Consider the following 12500-nt stretch of genomic DNA (forward strand, 5'->3'; position numbering starts at 1 on the left):
GGAAGAGACGAAAAATTCGTCGATTGTACCCACACACCTGCTAAATGGACAACATATTAATAACAAAAATGTTTATGCAAATTTTAGTTTAATTGTTGTCATAAAATTTAAGACTAATCCAATGAGTATAATCTACTCATACCTGCGACTTCAATAGGACAGTGCATTAATATCATAAATGAGATTCGTGAGCAATAAAGCTCCTCATGTCGGGTCATTTTCTCTCAATTTTTATTTATTTTTTTTTAGAATTTTCATGTTCCTAAACGTAGTAATCTCTTATTTATCCTCCGTCAGACACATGATGGCTTTCGTGTGTTTTCTCTTGTGCAAAGATTTTTAAGTTTGAACATTTATTTTTCGTCAGTAAAAATATCCTAGGAAACCCCCCTCCCCAAAAAAAAATTAGGAATGGAAAAAATGGATTTAAACATTTCAGCTGAACTTTACATCAAGAAAGAAAGGTGATACGATCTGAGCTTATACAAAAGAAAAAGTGAGACGGAAATTCCGTCCAAGTAAAAAGACAGAAACGATAAAAGTTTGAATTGAAGTTTTCTGCTTCTTGAATTTGGAATGAGAGTCCTTCGCGAATGAGACGAAAACAGGAGAATTTTATGTGCTGGGAAGAACTCCCCCAAAAATTATACTCAGAGATCGAGAAAGACAAACTGAAAGGTCAGAGCGGATTTAATGATCTAGAGACATCAAAAAATAAGAGTTACCTTTTGCTATTATGAATACGTTGAGACACTAATAAAATACTCCGGGAAACATGAAATACAATGGAAAAAGGCATGTTAACAGGCTTGCCATGGTTTTAACATGTTAGAATTTACAAATTCTAAATGACCCAGAGACATCAAACATATTATAACAGCGACCTCTGCCATTGTAAATAAATGTAGACAATAACAAAATATTCTGAGAAGCGTATAAAATGTAATTGAAAATATATGCCAACAGACTTTCCAAGTTTTTAACAGCATTAACAACTATATATGAAAACCAGTTTAACGAAGTAACCATCTTTAGCGATTCACTAAGTTCAATAAATGCAATAAACTATTATTCTCCAAAAAATCAAATTATAAATGAAATTAGACATACATTACATGAAATGAAAATGCAAAAGATATCTGTTACTCTATGTTGGATACCATCTCACATAGGATTAGAAGGCAATGAAAAAGCTGACACCTATGCAAAAGAGGCTAGAACACTGCCAATATCAGCAGAATTATTACCATTAGAAGATTATACTAGATACAGTAAAGCGGTGATTAAGAAGAAATGGCAAAATAACTGGAGGGAAAGCAGTCTTAACAATAAATTAAAGAAATAAAAGAAACTGTAGATGGCCATCATCCTATCAGAATTGCCGCAGGTTTTCAGTAATGTTGACACGGCTAAGAATTGGTCACACTAAACTGACACATGGTTACCTGATGAGTAACCCCCATGTCCCTATACCTATGTGCGAAATATGTAATATACAAATAACAGTAAAGCATATTTTAAAGGTATGTCCAAAATATAGAATCCAAAGAGACATTTTATTTAGAAGATATTCCTTTAAAGATATACTGTCAGAAAATAACAAATTTTCACTTTTTAATATTTTAAAATTCCTTAAATTTAATCATTTATACGATAAAATATAAGATTCATAGAATAATTTATAATATATTCCTAATTAACTTAATTAGTTCTTAGATAAACATATGTCGCTAGGTTTAATTAAATTATTAGGGTTTAAATAGCTTGTCTAATCCTTCGGGCCAGCCCTAGGAGAGTTAATATTAACTCAGTGGTCTGGTTAAACTAACGTTAAAAAAAAAAAATAAAAAAAAAAAAATGTCAGAATTCGTGGATTCTAAACATGCTTCATTAGGTTGCTGCAGTTAAAGTGAATGAATGCGTTTGCAAATATGTTTAAATCTAGAACTTAACAGCAATTTATGTGGTAATAAAAAAAATCAAGTACCGTGAATTTTACAGAACTGAGAAAGAAAACGGAAGTAAATTATAATCGCAAGTGAGAGTAAATTTCTGTAAATAATTGATAGATAGCAGCAATAGCTTTTTCATAAGACACACACACACACACACACACACACACACACACACACACACACACACACACACATATATATATATATATATATATATATATATATATATATATATATATATATATATATATATATATATATATATAAATATATATATTTATATATATGTATATGTCTATATATATATACATATATATAAACATATGTATATATACATATACATAATATATATATATATATATATATATATATATATATATATATATATATACAGTATATTACTGAAAGGACCTCATTCAAACTGGATGGTATCTAATGGAGTTTTTATTCAAAAAGTTACAAGCTTTCTTGGACAAACAGTCCACATTATCAAGTATCCGTACAATGAGCAGACGCTTGTTGTTGTATTGTATTAAGTCAACTCTTGTGTTGGCACGTGCCTTTCCCTTGTTTGGCCCGTAGTTCCAGCAGACGCGTAGTCCGGCTGTATTTATATCTGTGTGCTGGGTACTTTTATTAATCCTATAATCGCCTAGCTCTTCCTGTGTGACCTCCACCCCCTCTTGACCTTGGTCTTTCTCTGATCCTTCCTCCTAGGTGACCGTTTTCCGTGCGTTCTCTTACGTTTTTCTTCGTTTCCTTGCTACTGTGGAGTATACGATTTTTCTAGATATGCTGTCTTCAAAGCCGTTTCCGGTGTTCCCTGCCATCGTGTTGTTGGCGCAAGTTATGAAGGCGTTCTCTACGACCAGTCTAGATGTTTTGTTGGTGTTCCTGTACAGAAAAACTCATATTTTCCCAGTCTATTCTGTGATCATTTTCCCAACAGTGTTTGGCAACTGCCGACGTCTGATTACAATGCCTTATGTTCTGCAGATGTTGTTTGCTTCGCTCTTTACACGATTTGCCAGTTTCGCCATAGTACCCTTCTTCACAGTCTAGACACGCTGACATATAAACCCCCTCTAATCTCTTCCCCTCTACCGACTTTTTGTTTCTAACTATTTTATTCCTAATGGTGTTTTTGTAGCTGCCTATCAATTTGAAATTATTTAGCTTCCTGTTGATGGGTGCAATAGAGTTGTTGTCCAGGACTGTAATTATTTTCTTTCCTACCAAATGTTCCTTTTCTATCCTTTCCCTCTCCCCAAAATAGTTTTTCCTTGCTTTGATATGTGCCCACTCCCACCAATACTTAGGGTAGCCTAACTGCAAATCCTATAAGCCCTGATGGCCAACCCTGTCATTAATCCTATTTTTATTTCTTTCCTATGACTGGAGAACCTATGTATGTATGAATTGGTGTGTGTCTTCTTCCTATATACCTTGAATTTTAAATTCTCCCCTACCCTCTTGACCAGGACATCCAAGAAAGGAATTTCTCCCTCCTTCTCTTCTTCTAATGTAAATTTGATGTGTTAATTTAGTTTATTTATGTTTTCTAAAAACTTATGTAGATCTTCCCTTTCTCCCTTGTAAATGATCAATAGGATTTGCAGTCCCTGAATTTTTAGACGAAGAGTTGGATTACCTGAGGAGAGTTTTTTAGGAGATTAGGCTACCCTAAGTATTGGTGGGAGTGGGCACATATCAAAGCAAGGAAAAACTATTTTGGGGAGAGGAAAGGATAGAAAAGGAACATTTGGTAGGAAAGAAAATAATTACAGTCCCGGACAACAACTCTATTGCACCCATCAACAGGAAGCTAAATAATTTCAAATTGATAGGCAGCTACAAAAACACCATTAGGAATAAAATAGTTAGAAACAAAAAGTCGGTAGAGGGGAAGAAATTAGAGGGGGTTTATATGGCAGCGTGTCTAGACTGTGAAGAAGGGTACTATGGCGAAACTGGCAAATCGTGTAAAGAGCGAAGCAAACAACATCTGCAGAACATAAGGCATTGTAATCAGACGTCGGCAGTTGCCAAACACTGTTGGGAAAATGATCACAGAATAGACTGGGAAAATATGAGTTTTCTGTACAGGAACACCAACAAAACATCTAGACTGGTCGTAGAGAACGCCTTCATAACTTGCGCCAACAACACGATGGCAGGGAACACCGGAAACGGCTTTGAAGACAGCATATCTAGAAAAATCGTATACTCCACAGTAGCAAGGAAACGAAGAAAAAACGTAAGAGAACGCACGGAAAACGGTCACCCAGGAGGAAGGATCAGAGAAAGACCAAGGTCAAGAGGGGGTGGAGGTCACACAGGAAGAGCTAGGCGATTATAGGATTAATAAAAGTACCCAGCACACAGATATAAATACAGCCGGACTACGCGTCTGCTCATTGTACGGATACTTGATAATATGGACTGTTTGTCCAAGAAAGCTTGTAACTTTTGAATAAAAACTCCATTAGATACCATCCAGTTTGAATGAGGTCCTTTCAGTAATTCTACTAATGCACAGAACAATTGTGTATGTGATAAAGTTAATATATATATATATATATATATATATATATATATATATATATATATATATATATATATATATATACATACATACATACATATATACATATATATTTGTGTGCGCGTGTGTGTGTTCGTTTAGTTAAACAGAGATTTATCTGATGATTTAGATCGCGTGAATAGTAGTGATAATGATAACGCTCTAGAGAGCGATGATGGTGAGTATGATGATGCAAGAATGATTGTGATATGATGGTCAATACATTCTCTTCATATTTGGAGACATCATCCCCACCCAGTGTCATCTGGGGGGAGACAATCGTCTCAAGTTCCCATTCCTGTCCTACTGATAGATTGTATTCGTCACTTGATTCTCTTATTATCGAAGCCAAGACACCTCATCAAGCAATTCTTCGACAGACGAAGCTGTCGCCTTTGTTATGCGTATACTGTGTGATTGAGGTTGAGCTGTCCTGGTGATATAACCTTGACTTATTGCGAGAGGCTGGTCATTAATCTTTTGGAACTGTGGTGTATTTTTTGGTGATGTTGAATAATTAATTTTTATTTATTTGTTTATTTTTTCTTACATTTTGGGTCTCACTTCGATTGTATTTCTGTGCCTTTAATACGATAGTTAGCACAAATGATTCATAGATTTTAGTGTTATGATATACAAGAGTTTTTTTTTTTATATTGTCGAATACAATAATATCAATTCGCGTTGCACTGAAGTTTGTTAATTACTGTCAATATTGTTATAATTCAGGACTTCTCGGCCTAAATTTTCAACAAGCTCTGAACATCAGTGAAATTAATTACAAAAAATAAACGTTCTCGGATAGTCAGTATGATCTGCTATTCAAATAATAAAATTTTTATAACTACTGGAACTGATAGTTATCTTGATACATGTCTACTAATTCTGCAGATGTTTTTTGCACAGGAGTTTCATACATGATTTAGCAACTGGCAAGTGTGAATGAGACAGTGATATTTATGGAGATATCCCTCTCGAGCCAACGAAATTTAGGATGTTCAGCCAAGAAGTGCTTAAGATAGAAAAGAGTGGGCTGGAGTGTTGTACAGCAAAATAGAGATCCATAAAATAGAGGATAAGAAGTACAAGGATCTTAAGGGGAAAGTGGGAGGAAACCCCAAAGTTGCACTAAAAAGTAATATTTAAAAGAATTCGACAGCAGAAATGAAGAGTAAGTAGGAATGGATGTAAAGTAAGAGGATAGTAAGTGAGTGCAGCTAGGGGCCTGCACTGCACGATGACACTACCCCCTACGGATATCACTAAAAAAAAAAAAAACCTTTATAATGATGCTATACAACTGAAGTTCAGATGCAAAGAAAAAATTGCATGTTATATTGTGTAAACTCCCAACCAGCGTCACCAAATAAACACGAAGTTAACTCTTGGTTATTTCGTGCAAAACGGGCTGTCGGTTTTTGGAACATCACTAATCCGCGGACAGTAGGGTTACCTCTGTTCCGGCGCACCGTTAACCAGTATTGAATGGCCGTCATTTCTCCAACTTTGATCGTTTCCCCATTGACAGGAAGCCAATTTACGGTAGGAGGATTCAGTCCCGGACCATAGCTCTTTGTCTGGTTCGGTTTCAAACTCTCGCGTACCAAGAACAAAAGGTTCGGTTTTCAGTTTTGCATGGCTGCTGATAGATTGTTGAAGTAAGGTCCATATTGCAAGCCAGATTGGCTTGATCAGTGGCTTTCATTTGGGTATTCTTTTATTTCTGTTCAGTTTTGGGGTCCGTTTTCCCTAAATTTATGCTTGTTTGAGAACCTTTCTTTTCATTAAGTTCTTCAGCGTGGAAGATTTACTCTAGTAAGTATCTCTTTGTGTGTGATCTTTAAATCTCACCTGTCTAATTGATATTAGAATACAGCATTTATAGTCCAAAAACTCATTAAATAGAGAGCTGAAACTTACCTTATCGTCGTTTTTCCTCAAGTACAAGGCTGATATATTTTTCATGTGTTTCCATATGTTTATCAAGATTCTGAAGTTTCTTTTTCTCGTTAAATGATGTCTGATTTATTTAAATCTGCAGATGTGAACGGTGGCCATCATCTGTAGAAGACAGGAACTGGACAAAATGTCATCAGAGGACTTTTCACAGTCATTTCACCTCTAAGCAAATTCCAAGGACAGAGTATTTACAACCAGAGGAAAGAGGTGAGTTGCTGTGAAATGGGATATTCATTAGGTAAGCTAGCAGCAAATTAAACTGCCAGGTATGGAGAGTCTTCACACTTACTAATGGTTCATGAATTTTTTCTTATTTTTTTATCATTTGTAAATTAAGAGAAATCATTTAAGAGAAAAAGTAGCAGAGGTGGAGATTTATCAGATTCCGTGATCAGATGGCCTCTAAGTAACATGAGCGAGAAACCTGTAAGAAAAACTTTGACTAAGAGAGTTTATATAAGGTGCCTCAAGTCTAGGGTTATTTTTTTCAGCTTTTAAATCAGATAAAGGAAGCCCCACATTTTATTCTGATGGAAAATATGCTAGTAAAAGTTTATATTTTATGGAAGGAAATGGATGAGGGTGATGGATTCGGGCAGATAGACCTGTACTAAAAGTTCAACACTAATACTAGGATAGTTCACATCCTTTTCAACAAAATAAAGTTGGCGCTCAAAAGCGGTAATAAAGGAAAGGAAATATGATACAACCGAATCAAGCCCTTGAAATATATAAAAAAAAAAGATCGAAAAAAGTTACAATTGCCGAGATGTCAGAAATCGTTTTACGCAAAGTGGTAAAATGCACAGGAGGATTGATAGCCAGTAGCTTTTATGGATTTCCGTACATATGTGCACTTAATACTGTATAGAAAAAGGAGATACGTAAACGAATGGATAAACGCAGTCGCGCGGGAAGAGCCTCGCGCTTTACTGCGTGTCATTGTAATATATACTGAAGAAGTGCATACATTTGCAAATATTAATATGTTCAATATAGGAGAATATTTATTGAGAAAAGGCAGTCGTAATTTACATTTAGAATTACAGAATGCAAAACCTGGGTTCTTTAATTTTAATCAAAATCTGTTTGAGACTAAAAAAGAGAGATAAATCGATATTTCAATATACTAAAGACTTGCATCTTATTAAGAAAAGGCATTCGTAATTCACATTTAGAATAACAATGCAAAACCTGGGTTATTTAATTCTAAACAAATTCTGTTTGTGACTGTAAAAAAGAGAGGTAAATAAATATTGCTGTATACTGAAGACTTGCATACCTTTGCAAATTTTAATATGTTCAATAAAGGAGAATATTTATTAAGAAAAGGCATTCGTAATTCACATTTAGAATAACAGAATACAAAACCTGGTCTCTTTAAGTTTAAACGAATTCTGTTTGAGACTATAACTTAAAAGAGGTAAATAAATATTGCAATATACTGAAGACTTGTATACATTCGCAAATTTTTATATGTTTAATATAGGAGAATATTTATTAAGACAAGGCATTCGTAATTCACATTTAGAATAAAATAATACAGAACCTGGTTTCTTTAATTTTAAACAAATTCTGTTTGAGGCAATAAAAAAAAGAGAGATAAATAAATATATCAGTCAGTAACATGATAAAGCAATCAGTAAAGAAGGAGAAATTAAGTGGGCAATAAAGGGGACTGGATTGCCTTGAGGGAGAGATAGTGTGTGAGTGTAAACAAGTTTGAGGGAAGAGAAATGAGCATTTGCTTATATGAAAGTAATTGAAGCACACACCACCTCGCATGAAGTAATTAACGCGATAGAACGCAAATATTGCAGTATGAAATGAGAGAGAGAAATAGAGAGAGAGAGAGAGAGAGAGAGAGAGATTACGAAAACGGATGGCAGGAAAAAAATAGCAATTGTATTATGAAGTCAGTTACGTAGAAAGACAATAATAATATAAATGTACAGTAAGTTCCAAAAGTGAAGCTACAGATTTCAGAGGATTTCGTTCGAAATTCACTAACTGGCAACTACAACGCGTAACTGAAAAACTTATTTTTTTTTCTACATTGAAAGCTCTATCAAGCAAAATAAAGCTACTATATGACGCACAGATATCAAATCTATGATATTTATAACAATCATTCTGTTGGCCCAGCGTTCGACTCTCCGAGCGGCCAAGGAAGAATTAGAGGAATTTATTTGTGGTGATAGAAATTCATTTCTCGAGATAATGTGGTTCGGATTCCACAATAAGCTGTAGATCCCGTTGTTAGGTAACCAATTGGTTCTTAGCCACGTAAAAATAAATCTAATCCTTCGGGCCAGCCCTAGGAGAGCTGTTATCAGCTCAGTGGTCTGGTTAAACTAAGATATACTTTTTTTTTTATAACAATCATAAGAAAAAATTAAGGTAATAGTAATTATTTCAAACTATAGAAACGAAACAATTTGATATTTTCGTTCAGCACAGGATTACCAACATTACCTTTGTATATTTCGAGCAGTGTGGAAAGAAATATTTAATGTCATAGTGTATTATCAATTATTTTAGCGAAGATGCATAAAACCATCCAAGTATCAATAGAATATAAAGGGAAAATCTCCGTAACATTAAACATAATCAACCATGAATGCACCTAGATTCAACAGAGAAGTTCAGTGTGGTTGGTAGTTCTGATTTTAGCTTCTAGGACCCGACCATTCAGACTCTAACTTGAGCTTTGGCTTCGGTTTCGACCCACAACTCAAACGTAACATTATCTACCCAACCTATGAATCACCAGCTGTGTCCTACTAGGGTTGGGGGGAGACTTTGCCCCAATACCCTCATCGCCAGCCAGTAATATTGATTAAACAGGTAAATCAGTTCCCTCCTTCATTATGTTTGCTATAACTGACAGAAAGTAACCAATATTGAAAGGGTAAACTTGATTGCAAACAGGTTTTCCGTTACAAATACAGAACCGTTACAAATACAGAGGGCTTCTCCAAATAATAAAAGTGTTCCCAAATCATTCAAGTCTAAGATCCACCAAGGTTGACCGAAAACAACTGAAAATTCATCTGTCTGACTTCCTCACTTCCTCTGCCTTGGTTTAGGCCTAGACTTCCTCACTTCCCACTTCCCTGGACTTGACTTTGGCCTAGACTTCCTCACTTCCACTGACTTGACTTAAGCCTAGACTTCCTCACTTCCCCTGGCTTGGCTTAGGCCTAGACTTCCTCACTTTCCCTGCCTTGGCTTAGGCCTAGACTTCGTCATTTCCCGACTTGGCTTAAGCCTAGATTTCCTCACTTCCCTGACTTGACTTAGGCCTAGACTTCCTCACTTTCCTGACTTGACTTAGGCCTAGATGTCCTCACTTCCCCTGACTTAACTTAGGACTAGACTTCTCATTTCCCCTGACTTGATAATGAAACGTAATTAATGGAAAATCATGTTTACAACCATCTAGATATCCAAACAACTCAATTTATTAAATAACAAGCTGGAAAATATATTTCCTTGATTATTGAAATAGGCCTAACCATGTAGCCAGTGCTAAACGCGCATATAACTTGGATTTTTTTTTCCACACCAGCTTGTGTCTTATATATATTTCATTCAATCAGATGCTAGACTTCTTTGTGTTTTATTAAAAGATATCATAATAACTTTCGATATGACGCTGTAAAAGTAGAAAGTTCATTTACAAATCACATTAGGCCAATGCTTATGCACTCGGTTCCCTGCTGCCAGTCGATGGTGAACACTGAATGTCACACATTGAGAGTTGCAGATATTTCTATGGGGAAATTTTTTTTATTTGGGGGAATTCTTTTTTTTTTCCTTTTAATAAACAATTATTGAACTAACATTGACCGTTCACTGGGGAAATACCTTCTGTGGTTCTACAGGTAATCAATTACTTATTATCCGATAAAGGGGATGACAATAATTGGAATAAAATATACTAACTGGCAACCCCAAGAGTTTCTAAAGAAGTACGATCAATTTTGAAATTTGTAGCTTCACTTTTGGAACTTACTGTATATATATATATATATATATATATATATATATATATATATATATATATATATATATATATATATATATATATATATAAATTTCTGACTCACGTCAGGATCGAAAGGTCTCTCAGGTGGAAAGCAAGGGCGTTACCCACTGGGCCATACAAGTCTAAAAAGAAGTTGGAACCTGAGAGCAACTACCTGGGCAAGCTAACTGCTTGCATTAGCGAGTTTTCCCCAACTTCCCCGACTCAGCAATGACCCAATAGACAACATTTCATTCGAATTATCTCTTCTGAGTGAATAAGATAGAAATCATCAACACACAATCACGTGTGGAACAGAAATAAATTTCTGACTCACGTCGGGATCGAACCAGGTCTCTCAGGTGGAAAGCAAGGGCGTTACCCACTGGGCCATACAAGTCTAAAAGAAGTTGGAACCTGAACAACTGCCCAAGGAATTACCTGGGCAAGCTAACTGCTTAGTTTTCCCCAACTTCCCGACTCAGCCAATGACCCAATAGACAACATTTCATTCAATTATCCCTTCTGAGTGAATAAGATGAAATCATCAACACACAATCACGTGTGGAACAGAAATAAATTTCTGACTCACGTCGGGATCGAACCCAGGTCTCTCCTTGGGGTGCAGTTGCTCTCAGGTTCCAACTTCTTGGCACCCCAGGCTTGTGGCCCAGTGGGTAACGCCCTTGCTTTCCACCTGAGAGACCTGGGTTCGATCCCGACGTGAGTCAAAGAATTTATTTCTGTTCCACACGTATGTGTTGATGTTCTATCTTATTCACTCAGAAGGGATAATCGAAATATCTATTGGTCATTAGTCGGGAAGTTGGGGAAAACTCGCTGTGGTATGCAAGCAGTTAGCTTGCTTGGAAGTAATTCCTTTGACCGTTGCTCTGGGTTCCAACTTTCTTTAGACAAACGCCCTTGCTTTCCACCTGAGGGACCTGGGTTCGATCGACGTGAGTCAGAAATTTATTTCTGTTACACGTGATGATGATTTCTATCTTATCAGAAGGATAATTCGAATGAAATGTTGTTTATTGGGTCATTGCTGAGTCGGAAGTTGGGAAAACTCGCTTAGCTTGCCCAGGTAAGAGTGCAGTTGCTCTGGGTTCCAACTTCTTTTAGACTTGTATAGTGGGTAACGCCCTTGCTTTCCACCTGAGAGACCTGGGTTCGATCCGATAGTCAGAAATTTATTTCTGTTCCACACGTGATTGTGTGTTATGATTTCTATCTTATTCACTCCAGAAGGATAATTCAATGAAATGTTGTCTATTGGGTCATTGCTGAGTCAGGAAGTTGGGGAAAACTCGCTGGTATGCAAGCAGTTAGCTTGCCCAGGTAATTCTTGGGTGCAGTTGCTCTCAGGTTCCAACTTCTTTTTAGACTTGTATGGCCCAGTGGGTAACGCCCCTTGCTTTCCACCTGAGACCTGGGTTCGATACGTGAGTCAGAAATTTATTTCTGTTCCACACGTGATTGTGTGTTGATGATTTCTATATATATATATATATATATATATATATATATATATATATATATATATATATATATGAGAGAGAGAGAGAGAGAGAGAGAGAGATTACGAAAACGGATAGCAGGAAAAAAACAGCAATTGTATTATGAAGTCAGTTATGTAGAAAGACAACAATAATATAAATATACATACACAGCATATATTATGTGTGCAGTATGTATTGTGTGTGTATATATATATATATATATATATATATATATATATATATATATATATAGAGAGAGAGAGAGAGAGAGAGAGAGAACTCCCATTTTCCTCATAGGATTTTACATTCAATATTAGGCTCTAACGTAAGAGCTTCAGGCGCCTGGGTAATATTTGCTCAGGACAAATTGCTAAACACTTTGTGAATGGAAATCTTTTAAAAGCAGTTTTCACAAGTAGAATTCTTTGAGTCAAAGTAATTGCAATGGATGTACCTAAATAATATCT

The 12500-nt window shown here is 35.8% G+C and overlaps 1 long non-coding RNA gene across 1 annotated transcript in view; it reads left to right on the forward strand.

Moving 5' to 3' along the window:
- The window catches only part of LOC136837539 (uncharacterized), a 202216-nt gene that overhangs the window by 48270 nt on the left and 141446 nt on the right, over positions 1-12500 (forward strand). Inside the window, exon 3 of the long non-coding RNA XR_010852716.1 lies at positions 6581-6705. This is a non-coding gene — a long non-coding RNA (uncharacterized lncRNA). The remainder of the gene's footprint in view (positions 1-6580; positions 6706-12500) is intronic.

Source organism: Macrobrachium rosenbergii, chromosome 59 (assembly GCF_040412425.1).
Source record: "Macrobrachium rosenbergii isolate ZJJX-2024 chromosome 59, ASM4041242v1, whole genome shotgun sequence".
Classification (NCBI taxonomy): domain Eukaryota; kingdom Metazoa; phylum Arthropoda; class Malacostraca; order Decapoda; family Palaemonidae; genus Macrobrachium; species Macrobrachium rosenbergii.